Source organism: Saccopteryx bilineata, chromosome 4 (assembly GCF_036850765.1).
Source record: "Saccopteryx bilineata isolate mSacBil1 chromosome 4, mSacBil1_pri_phased_curated, whole genome shotgun sequence".
NCBI classification, from domain to species: Eukaryota; Metazoa; Chordata; class Mammalia; order Chiroptera; family Emballonuridae; genus Saccopteryx; species Saccopteryx bilineata.
This window is the reverse complement of record NC_089493.1, coordinates 63,277,954-63,290,179: the sequence shown is the minus strand read 5'-3', so window position 1 is coordinate 63,290,179 and position 12,226 is coordinate 63,277,954. Positions and strand designations below refer to the sequence as shown.

General features: G+C 38.7%; 1 non-coding gene and 1 pseudogene across 1 annotated transcript; both read right to left on the bottom strand.

The window, feature by feature from the left end:
• LOC136335444 (phosphatidylinositol N-acetylglucosaminyltransferase subunit C-like) overlaps positions 1–12,226 on the bottom strand; it is a 137,528-nt pseudogene that overhangs the window by 93,705 nt on the left and 31,597 nt on the right.
• Positions 1,314–1,450, bottom strand: LOC136337134 (small nucleolar RNA SNORA42/SNORA80 family). The gene has a single exon (XR_010731834.1). It is a non-coding gene; the product is annotated as a small nucleolar RNA SNORA42/SNORA80 family (small nucleolar RNA).

Sequence of the window (12,226 nt, the reverse complement as noted above, 5' to 3'; positions counted from 1 at the left end):
GGAGCACATTGGCCCTGGGCACTGAAGATGGCTCTGTAGAGCCCCTGCCTCAGGCACTTTATAGCTCGATTGCGAGCATGGTCTCAGATTGGCAGAGCATTGCCTTGTAGGGGGCTTGTTGGATGGATCCTGGTTGGGGCGCATGCAAGAATCTGTCTCTCTGTCTCCCCTCCTCTCCTTTACAAAAAATAAAATAAAAGATTCTTCTGAGAAAAAAGGAGGGGTATGGGGAAGACCAGCAGTATCTTGTACATGTAGCTATCAGAAACCTCTAGAAAACATGATTCTTGGAACACTAAAGGTGTGCTCTTTATTTTTAATTTTTTATTAGATTTTACTCATTTTAGAGAGGAGAGAGAGAGAGAGAAGGGGGAGGAATAGGAAGCATCAACTCCCATATGTGCCTTGACCAGGCAAGCCTAAGGTTTCAAACTGATGACCTTAGAATTCCATGCCTTATCTATTGCACCAACAAAGATCAGGCCTAGAAGTGTGCTCTAAGAACAAGTCAAAGGTACCAGTTATCACAGTTTCTCTTAAACACTGGATAGAGTCCTAGCCAGGGCAACACCTTTAAAAAAAATGAGAACTAGAAATAAGGTAAGAATAATTTTCTTATTTGCAGACTATAATATTTTTGACATAGAAACTGCAAGAAAATTTTTGGGCAAATAATTCAAACCAAAAGAAAATTTCAGCAGTCTGAGTTCATGCTCAGGGTATAAGAGAGAAAAAAAATGTGAATATATAATGTGTGCATATATATAAAATTTCTCATTTACAGTAGATACTTATGCCAAAATTAATAAAATGCATACAAGCCCTATTTGGGGAAAATGATAATATTTATATAAAAGAGGCCCTGGATAAGATGCTGAACGATTGAAACATATAATTGTTAAATTCTGTAGTTCTCCCTATGAATTTATAAGGATCTATGAATCATTTTAATTCCAATCAGAACCCAAACAAGATTTTTCATGAACTTTAACAATTCTACCCAAAAATTCATATGGAAGATTAAAGAGAGGAAATTAGCAAAGAAACTTTTGAAAAACAAAACTAAGGGGTAGGAATTTGCTCTACAAGGCTAATTATAAGGCTATAGTTATTTAAACCAGTGGTCCCCAAACCCCAGGCCATGGACCGGTACGGGTCCGTGGGCCATTTGGTACCGGTCCGCAGAGAAAGAATAAATAACTTACATTATTTCCATTTTATTTATATTTAAGTCTGAACGATGTTTTACTTTTAAAAAATGACCAGATGCCCTCTAAGACTCACTCTTTTTTTTTTTTTTTTTTTTTTCTTTACACTGTACAACCCCCTTCAGTGCTCACAGCCCACAGGTAAGGCAGCTAGGCAATGGTTCAAGGCTGTAGTTTACTCTGGCATGGGTATACTATGAGAGGCCCACAGACAAGGGCCCACCATAAATCCATTACCATGCTTTAAGACTCACTCTTGACACTTGTCTCGGTCATGTGATACATTTATCTGTCCCACCCTAAAGGCTGGTCCGTGAAAATATTTTCTGACATTAAACCGGTCCATGGCCCAAAAAAGGTTGAGGACCACTGATTTAAACAATATGGTATCCGGGCAAGGAACGAAATGAACAAAGTAAGTGATACTGACCTGTACATATATGGAAATTTGAAATGGGCAGAGATGGTTTTACATATCAGCAGGTAGTGGTGATCATTATTTAAATGGTACTAAGACAGCTGGCCATAGTCAATACAGATACAGGGGAAATTGTTTTAGATTCCACTTCATGCCATAACAAAAAATACATTCCATACGGTTAAAAACTTTAAAGTACAGGGAAAATTTTCAAAGTTTAAAAGAAAGTAAGGAAAATGCTTCTTTACATTTCTTTAGTTTTCTTAAACAAAACACCAAAAACACAACTGAGAACAGTGAGAATTTGAACACATTAAAATATTAACATCTAATTAGACAAAAGAGACCATAAACAGTAAATATGCAGCTTACAGACTTGGAAAAGTTAAATACATATTACTGGGTATTGGTATCCAGAATATATAAAAAAATCTCCATAAAACAAGTAATACTGTAAAAAAAAAGTCAAAGGGTTCAATTGTTAATTATTTGAGATAAGTAAATAACAAAAAATATATAAGAAAATATATCTTTGGTAATAAATACAAATTAAAACCATAATGAGGCACAATTTTATGTCTATCAGATTGATAACATTTTAGAAGTCTGAGGAGTCCAAGTGCTGGTAAAAATGTGGCCAAGAAAGAAAGAGATTTTTTCAAAGCATAGTTGGTATGAATGTGCCTGGTTAAAAACCATTGTGTAAAACAATGTTGTAATATCATATGAAATTGGTGTGCACATACCCTATGACCTAGCATTTGTACTGTGGGCATATATCCTAAGGAGGGATGGAACAGAATGTTTATTTTAGCATTGTTTTTAACAGCAAAAATTTGGAATCAACCTAAATGTTCAAAAATAGAACTGTGAATAAACGCACAGAATGAAAGACTATATATGTATGTACTAAATATATGAAAACCAAACAGGAAGGATACATGCTAATTTCAAGGTAGTGATTACCTTTGGGCAGACAGTAAGGAAACTGGGCAGTGGGGATCGTGGTTAAATGTATTTGTAATGTTAAAACAAAACAAAAAACCCTAAAGCCATTATGGCAAGATGTCAACATCAGTTAAATCCATTAAAAACAGTGAGTCTGGCCCACAAGCACAGACTGAGAAGAAATGATTTCCAGGGCACTTTGTTAAGGGAAAGAGTAAGCTGTGGAAGAATATGGATAGTGAGTACGATGTGCGTAAAAACTGGAGGGGAAAATCAGCTTGTTTACATGGAATATTTCTGAGTGACGCAAAATAAACTGACAACAATCACGGCCTCTAAGCCGGCAGCAGACTGGGGATGGGATCAGCAGTGGGAAAGAGACCGACTTTATGTACCTTTTTCTACTATTGGGCTGCTTTTATTACTTGCATATATTTTTTCAAAAGTAAAAAAAAAAATTAAAGCCAAAAAATTTTTTAATTAAAATGATTCCTAACCCTACAATGCACTTAGAACCTAAATTACTGTTTCGAGGAGTATTTTGCATAAAAACGTAAGGTATCCTTATGTCTGCCATCTTCCCAAACGACTGATTTTTCCAAATAGTTCTTGATAATAAGCTCCTTATGATTAGTCACACAGAAATATACACCCTGTCCACTGCATCTGCTTTATCTGTGCATCTATTTATATGGGATGACAGATACTTTCCCTAATAAATCTCACCATTTCCCCTGCTAAGGAACTGAGTGCTGACTAAATGGTTGATGACACATGGGAGTTATTCTACATTTTCCGCACACAGTAAGACAGATCAACTCACTGCTAAGTTCTTCTGTTATAAACACCAACAGCTTTGGGGCTTGTCGGAGGAGGGGGAAGGGCGTACAATGAATCCATAGTTTCTAGACTTTTCCTAACAGAGACAGCCAGAGGCAACTTGAGAGCAAAAGCAGGATTTGGAGTTCCTAACCTGAGACGTTTTCTTTCCGTTAGCTAATTTATACTCAAGAGAGTCCCAATACTGCCAGATCTAGACTCAACTACTTCAAACAGTAATCTTTCCTCTTATATTTTGCATTGAGTTTTTTAAAACTTGTTTTTAGGTTGTTTAAAGGCTAATTGCCTGCGCATAGTAGTATTTTCAAACCTTTTAGTTTAGGATCACTTTAGGAAACAAAATAATCCAAAAAAACTGACTCTCACTGCCTTCTGTGACCCCAACTAGATCCCTAAGGTCCCATAAACCAATTGGTGAGGAGCGCAGAGATTGGTTTTATTTCATTTACAGACATCAAAGAGGCAGGAGAGAGACTGGGGTGGGGGGTGAGAGGGAAAAGGATCACAGTCATCTCTGTTCATGTCTGTCATTTCCCAACTTCTTCCTCCCATGCCTGCTGGTACGCTCCCTCGCCTTGTTCCAGAGCCAAAAGACAGGTCAACTTCACTGCTTCTTATCCAAGTTGGCAGGGGTTGTGGCAGCAGGGTGGTAACTCTGCCCGATGTTCTCAAGCTGCAGTTGGGACACGTCCAACAGCAAAGTCACTCAGTAAACAGTTCTCTGTTTTCTCTTTTCCTTGAGTTGGCTGTAATATCTCTAGGCCCTAGTACCACCCACTCTTTAATTCAAACCAAGCCCACAGACCAGAAACTTTACATATCACCCTATCTTAAAACAGCCTTTAGCTGAGTACAGAATATCATCTATAAAATCATTGATATGCTACGTTATTTCAATTCCAAGTCCTGTGGATGTCTTTTTGATGGTTTGGTTATTCTATTTTTAGTAATATTCCTGTACATCATTCAGTTTAACATTCAAGAATCTTATTAGGCCCTGGCCGGTTGGCTCAGTGGTAGAGCGCCGGCCTGGCGTACAGAAGTCCTGGGATCGATTCCTGGCCAGGGCACACAGGAGAAGCACCCATCTGCTTCTCCACCCCTCCCCCTCTCCTTCTTCTCTGTCTCTCTCTTCCCCTACCGCAGCCAGCCGAGGCTCCATTGGAGCAAAGATGGCCCCGGCGCTGGGGATGGCTCTTTGGCCTCTGCCCAAGGGCTAGAGTGGCTCTGGTCACAACAGAGCGACGCCCTGGAGGGGCAGAGCATCGCCCCCTGGTGGGCAGAGGTCGCCCCCTGGTGGGCGTGCCGGGTGGATCCCCGTCGGGCGCATGCGGGAGTCTGTCAGACTGTCTCTCCTGTTTCCAGCTTCAGAAAAATACAAAAAAAAAAAAAAATCATCTTATTAAATGTCTATTTTGTGCCTAGCTTTGTGCTGAGGTGGACTGGTGTAGAATAAGGGATTAAATATTGCATGTAACTGTTCCTTATTTTAAGAACTTTACAAACTAATTAGAGAGAGAAAAAGAATAACTCAAGACAAAAGATTTAAACACCAAAAGCAAGCAAGTAAATAACGGAGACCTGGAGAGGTTAGGAAAAGCATGAAAAAAGATGGTGGACTAGAGCTGGGTTTTTAAGGAGTGGAGTTTGGGAAGGGATTGTTAGGTGTGACAAGATGATCAAGACCTCAAAGGATGGTCTCCAAAAAGCAGATTGTGGAACTGTCAGAGAGCAGTCTAATAAAGCAACTCTGATAACCAGAAAACAAGTAACTAAATGAACAAATGGAACCGTGGAGCAAAGATAGAGTAATAAATTAGCTCAAAAAGACCTCACAAATCATGTCACCCACCTTTTTACATCGTTTTACAAATCAGAATACTGCGGATTAGAACAGTGAAGCGATTTTACCTATCAGGTAACAAATGAGTGCCAGAGCAGAAATTCAACCCCAGGGTTTCTGACTCTCAATGCATCACATCCTACTTCAGGCCAACACACTATTATGCTCAGATGACTCAAGGCCAATTGGAACCAGTGACATACCAGCAGTAACAGTATGATAAATTCTGAAACAGAATACAATAGAAGGGATAAGGCTCGTTTGGCACACAACAAATACTTGAGATACAGTATTTCTAAATTTTTCTTTTCTTGAATTGCAGAATTTATTGCATCATGTTTTATGTCCTCTGCTCGGCATTCAAAGTCTTCCAAAATATGGCCCTGCCTGGCCTTTCTGACCTTTACTTCTCAATACTTCCCACTCTATAGCCTTCACTCCAGCCAATAGGACCATCCATAGTCCCCAATTTTTCCCAGGCTCATTTCTTACCTCTGGGACATTGCTTCTGTTATTTCCCCCTTCTGTAAAGTTTTATCTCCAATTCAACACTGACATAAAACCTGGGGCATGGTTAGGATCTTCAGCTATCTCAAGTCTTCTCCATACTTTTAGTTAGCTCAATGCAATCCAGTTCATTTTAATAAAATATTACAAAGGACTGCTGTATGCCAGGCACTCCTACTAGGCATTCAGGATTTCAAAATAAGTAAAGACTGGGTGCTGCCCTTAAGGTGCTAAGAGTCTAAAAGGGGAATGAATTTAGAATTGAAAAGAAATTATTCCTACTCAGAATTACAAAAATAGGTACGAGAGACAGAAATAGCACAACCCAGAAGATGGAAAGGGAAGAGACCTCATTGAGAGAGTGATGTCTGAGGTAGGTTAATAGATGAGAGGGAATTTATCAGGGGCTAAATTGGGGGAAAGGGATGATGAAAAAAGACTGCTCTAGACACTGAAGACTGGATGTGGAAATTCACAGCATTGGGTAACTTTGGCTTTGTTTTGCATTGTTTACTAAACCAGGTTTGGAACCAGGATTTGGTTTGCCATCAAAACAGTGTACAAACAGAAGAGCAAAGAGAGATAAGGCGGGAGAGGTGGTCGAGGTCTCCTTCCCAGGCTACAGAGCCTGGACTGCAGCCTGCAGAGGATGAAGAGATGCTGAAGACATTTTACATGTCAAGTATTTAGGTGGATGGTCCCAAGGAATGTGGGCCCCGCTTTGCATTCAAGCAATCAAGTAAAGTTAAAAGTAAGGAAAGTTATGGAGACAGACCTTGAAGAATGGACAAAATCCCAACAGACTGAAATGGAGGAGAAGTCATTATATCACTAGTGAACAGCAAAGTAGTCATTTAATTGTTACCTGATTGTTCCAGATATGTTGATTTTTATTCCTGAGATATATTATTCAAATTCTTCAAGGACAAGGGTTATTTCTTAAATTTCCTCTTAATAGCTCCAAGCAGCTAACACAGCTCTGGATATAAAGTGGGTACTTAGTCAATTATCAATGATCCTTTGGGAAGTGACAAAAAGAGAGAAGAAAAAGAAAAAGAAACCCCTCATATTTGTTCATGACAGGAGCTTGTTTTTATTCCTAAATCTGTTGCTAAGAATGTAAATTCATAAAGTTTTATAAATCCATATTTGAAATGAAGATGGTGTGTGTAATCAGAAACTTATGGTTGTCTAATGAAGGACAGAAGATTCCAATTAAAGCCAAAATTCCATCTCCAAGCAGCCTTTCTCACTGTGTGGGCATCCCAACTGCTAAGTTTGTTTAATAGATCAAATTAAATGGATGACTGCTTTTGAAGGGCATCTCAGGGACTTGGGAGTTAGCTTTGCTTTGGAACATGCTTCCCTAAGCTCACTAATGACAGAAGTATTCAGTCTTATTATCAGAAAGTCAAGCCACTTTTAAATGTTGGGGTAAGTGATAATAAGATACAAATATTTCATAAAGGACTATATAAACATGTTATTTATTTTTTTTAAAAAAGGAACAAAAGGCACTGGGTTTCACCAATTCTCTTTCCCTGCTCCAAATCTAACCAGGCATTGAAAAATACCCTGTCAAAAAATTTTTTTAAGTGCAAAGTAATTTTTGTTCCATAAAGATAAATGTCCTTTTTATGTGTTCAATGGTGCTCATATTGCATTACTTATGTTATTTTTAACTCATAAGTGGTGAGATGCTGTCGTGCATGGATGATATTCAAAATAGTTAACCATGGTCCAGCATGTACACCAGCCATTTCGAATGGACCCCTGAGCAATCTGGATAGATGGCAGCTGGTTCGTTGGACCTGCACATACAAGCTACTTTTGCCCATACAGTTCCCCCTTGATAACAGCCACACATTTTCTTATAGGGAATTGCCCTCCCCCATTCCAAGTGATCTTGAGAGAAATGGCCATTTCAGAATCCCACTTTTCTTTCGCCACAAGACTGGGACACATGATCTTTATTTAGTCAGTCAAAATATTCCATTCTTTCACCACAGTATTGGTTGAGAAATGGGTGCATGACCCAGTTCACTCCAAGCAGAATCCTCCTCTAGAACTTTTCCTCTAGAGTGAACTGGGAAGGTTTCCTCTACTTTGGAGATGGCTAAACTTAAAGGATAGGAGCCTGGTGCCTTGATAGAGAAGTCTTAACGAAAATTGAAGACCTCTGTATGATAATATTGTTTAAACCTCTGGATCCAGTCATGCCTGTGGCCAAGTACAATTTCCTGGACTTTCCATTTACTCAAAGAATTATTTTCTTTCTCTTGTTCTTTTTTTCTATTTACATTTTACTTAAACCAAATTGAGTTGAATTTTTGTCCCTTGCATTCTTATAACTACTTAATAATTGTGCCCACACAACATAATTCTATATAATTTCCATTACACAATGCTGATGAAATCTTGGACTTAATTGAAAATTCTGCTTTTTATTAGATTGTCTTACGGCTCCAAACCACTATATTATGCAACTAGAAGCCATCATGGGTCCTTAATCAGGGGATAACAAAATAAAGATGGTGTTTCAGAAAAGTTTGCTTGGCAAGAGATGTGTGGAAATAATCAAAACAACATATGCTCATACATGTATTCAGAAATATATATTTATTCTCCTTAATTTTCAAATATGCCAGATGCCATTTCTTTTTGTATGAACATAAATGAAAGGAACTATTATTGCCCATACCTTAAGAATGTTTGGAAATTATTATACACTCTGCCTTTAATTATTTGGAACACTGAAGCATGATTCACATTATTTATTCATCCTATAAGCACATTTTAGAGGGTTACTATATGCAAGTCACTGTTATAGGCTCTAGAGATAAAAAGAGGGATTAGATGATTTCTCAGCCCACCAAGAATTCACATTCTGGCGAGAAAAACAAAAGTGTAAATAGATAAACAGTGTAAGAGTTCAGGTCTGTAAGCTTCCTTCTACTGGAAGTTTCCTCTTTCTCCTAGGGGGGCGCTGTTAGCCAAAAGCTGGATGCAATGGATACAGTAGGTGTACATAGCTTCATGAAAACAGCTCCTGGGTATTTCAGGCTAACCTGCTTAGTAAATCACATAGCCCTGGATTTTCTGGCATTTTAAGCACAGCTCATTGCTGTGGTCTCTTTTATGTAAAGAACTTTCTTATGGGAAGAAGAGTTAGGTATCCATGGTTGATGGATGCCTAACTCTCTTTACAAGGCCAAATATGATCAGAAAATTACTTTGGTTGATTCACACTTCCATTTGTAAATTAAGTTTAAATTGTAAAAGGTTAAATTATGAACAAAATTCTTGAGGACACCGAGAGAGACCCATTCCATTTACATTTTCAGTCAATGTCAAGCCTTTGTTTATTTGGAGCAACCCCTCCCTTAAGATGCATATCAGATAGGCAGTTAGAGTGGATTGCGTTACAAGAAATTTCTCCAGGTTGTCTCATTGTCCTCAATTCTTCACTGAAATTTTTCAGTAAAGTAACCCATGGCTAGAATTCACTTACAAACTCCTAGGAACTAAAAGCCAACAAATACTGAAAACAATTTATTTCACCTTTTCTTTTCTTATCCTAGTACCTGCACCTTTCTGGGACTATTGTTTGGCTTCAATGAATGATTGGTGTGTTTGAAAAGGAGAAAAAAGTAAATCTTCTATTCCTTTTTCTTTTCTTCTAATTAGCTTTTTAATTTTCCTTGTGGACTTTTCAATTAAATGGTCTAAACTAACCTTTTTCTTTTTTGCTCCCAAAGTAACCCTTAAAAGGGGGAAAATAAGACATTTATTGTTAGATTATTTATTATAAAATAATTAGTACCTTAATTCTAAATTATATGATTTGGGGAATAGGAAGTTCTTTAGAAATTACCTAGTCGAGGCCCTGGCCAGTAGTTCAGTGGATAGAGCATCGAACCAGTATATGGACCCAGGGGTTCCATCTCCAGTCAGGGCACACATGAGAAGTGACCATCTGCTTCTCTCCCTTTCCCTCTCCCCTTCTCTCTCTCTTCCCTTTCTTTAGACAGTGGCTAAATTGGTTCAAGCATGACACTGGGTGCTGAGCATAGCTTGGTTGGTCCAAGAGTGTGCCAGCCTTAGGCGCAAAAAAATAGCTCGGTACTCGAGCATTGGCCCCAGATGGAGTTGTTGAGTGGATCCAGTTGGGGCTCATGCAGGAGTCTGCCTCATTATCTCACCTCCTCTTATCTAAGAAAAAAAAAAAAAGGAAAAAGAAAAAGAAATTACCTAGTCCAAATTCCTCGTTCTGCAAATATTCAGACAGGTTAAATTACTTGCCCAATTCACAGCTAGGAAGGAGCACAACCAAACCTAGAACTCAGAGTTCAGCAAAGTTCTCAGCATTGCTGATGAGTTCGCTATCCATCTCCCATAATAACTATGACACATCTCCACTGCTGTTTTTCCTGAACCTTATGCTACTAACTCCCCTCCCCATCACTCTGGCCCCTACTTCAAAGAAAACTTAAAGTCACTACATATGATTCCAGCTTTCACTTTTAAACTTCTCATATTTCATCTCAAAGAAACATTATCATTACTTTTCAAGGGTAATCTGCCATTTGTTATTTGTACCACACTGAGTCCCATCTCCTTGAGACCTTAATCTTTCGATTATTTCTTCTCACATATATGGGAACTCTTTCCCTATTAACTCCTTTTTTTTTTTTTAAGATTTTTTTTGTTTGTTTGTTTTGTATTTTTCTGAAGCTGGAAACCGAGAGGCAGTCAGACAGACTCCCGCATGCGCCTGACTGGGATCCACCCGGCACGCCCACCAGGGGGCAATGCTCTGCCCATCTGGGGTGTCACTCTGTCGCGACCAGAGCCACTCTAGCGCCTGGGGCAGAAACCAAGGAGCCATCCCCAGCGCCTGGGCCATCTTTTGCTCCAATGGAGCCTCGGCTGCAGGAGGGGAAGAGAGAGACAGAGAGGAAGGAGAGGGGGAGGGGTGGAGAAGCAGATGGGCGCCTCTCCTGTGTGCCCTGGCCGGGAATTGAACCCGGGACTTCCGCACGCCAGGCCGACGCTCTACCACTGAGCCAACCGGCCAGAGCCTAACAGTTAGGCCCTAACTCCTTATTTTTAGCACATAAACATGCTCAAGGACTTGCATGTATCATGACTTTCTACCCCATTCCAGACACATTTTTTTCCTTTTCATCAAAATCAATTTTATTTTGGTAAAGGTATTCTCTCACCGGTTCTGAAATCTCACCTCCTATTCATTCCTTCAATTTCAAAAATAAGAGTTTGACACACTATACAACTGCAAATTTGGGGGACAAAACAATCTGTGTTTAAAATGCATTTCAATTCCCTCCTTTTGAGAACTCTCTTCTCTTTTGGCTTTCTTATTCTTCTCTTAACACTAGGTTTCTGACATTTCCTAGGGTTCTTCTCTCAACATTCTATCTTTCTCATTCTGTCCTTTCTCTGGACAAATCTCACTTATATCCATGACTCACCTTTCATACACAAATTTGTATAATGAACATAGATGCCTTTCAAAGAAAAAATTTCTCTTAAGTTTTGTCCCATCCAAGTACTAACCAGGCCCGACCCTGTTTAGCTTCCGAGATCAGATGAGATCGGGCACGTTCAGGGTGGTATGGCCATCGACTCTCTTAAGTTTTTAATGTTGACCAAAATCATTTTTATTATAATATTATTTACTGGCCTAAATAGAAAACTAAAAATAAATTCCATGTGCTTATAACTCTTACTCTTACACAAGTGTACAACCAAAAACTTTATAAAACAAATTTAAATAAAACTAAAATTCTAAAAAACTCATAAAATGAAATAAACATCAATTTATGTGGATTACATTGTTTTCTTGAAAATAAACTGCCAACTCATAATGTGAATATGGGGCTGGCTGCTAATAACATAGGTTCTTTTTAATTTAAATAGAAATATGTACCATATGATGATTCAGTTCTTCTACCACTTTTCTCTATTCAGACTACTGTGAAATCTTCATTCATATAGGCCAGCACATCATGACACCACTTTGTCTTCACTTGACCTGATTGCATCATTTATTAATAAACCTGGCTATGGGATTCTTGCCACCAGCAAGATTATAAACATAAATACAAAGACAGACACTAAAGTAAGTTGGCGGTACTCAGATGATCCAGACTATTGTTGAAACAAGAGCATGAATGTAAAAATCAATTAAGTGAACATATAGACCCCTGAAAAGATAACTGATGGATCTCAGCTATCCAGGAACTTCAATTTTGTGAATCTCAGATCTGTACTGATAGCCTCAAACTTTCTTCTGTGCCTTTGCCTTGTATTCCAACTGCCTACTAAAAACTTCTCTACCTACATGACCTATAATCACCTCATATGCAACATGTTCAAACTGAACTTGTTATCATTCCCCACGCACACACCCACCTTAACCTGTATTCCCAATCTTAGTTA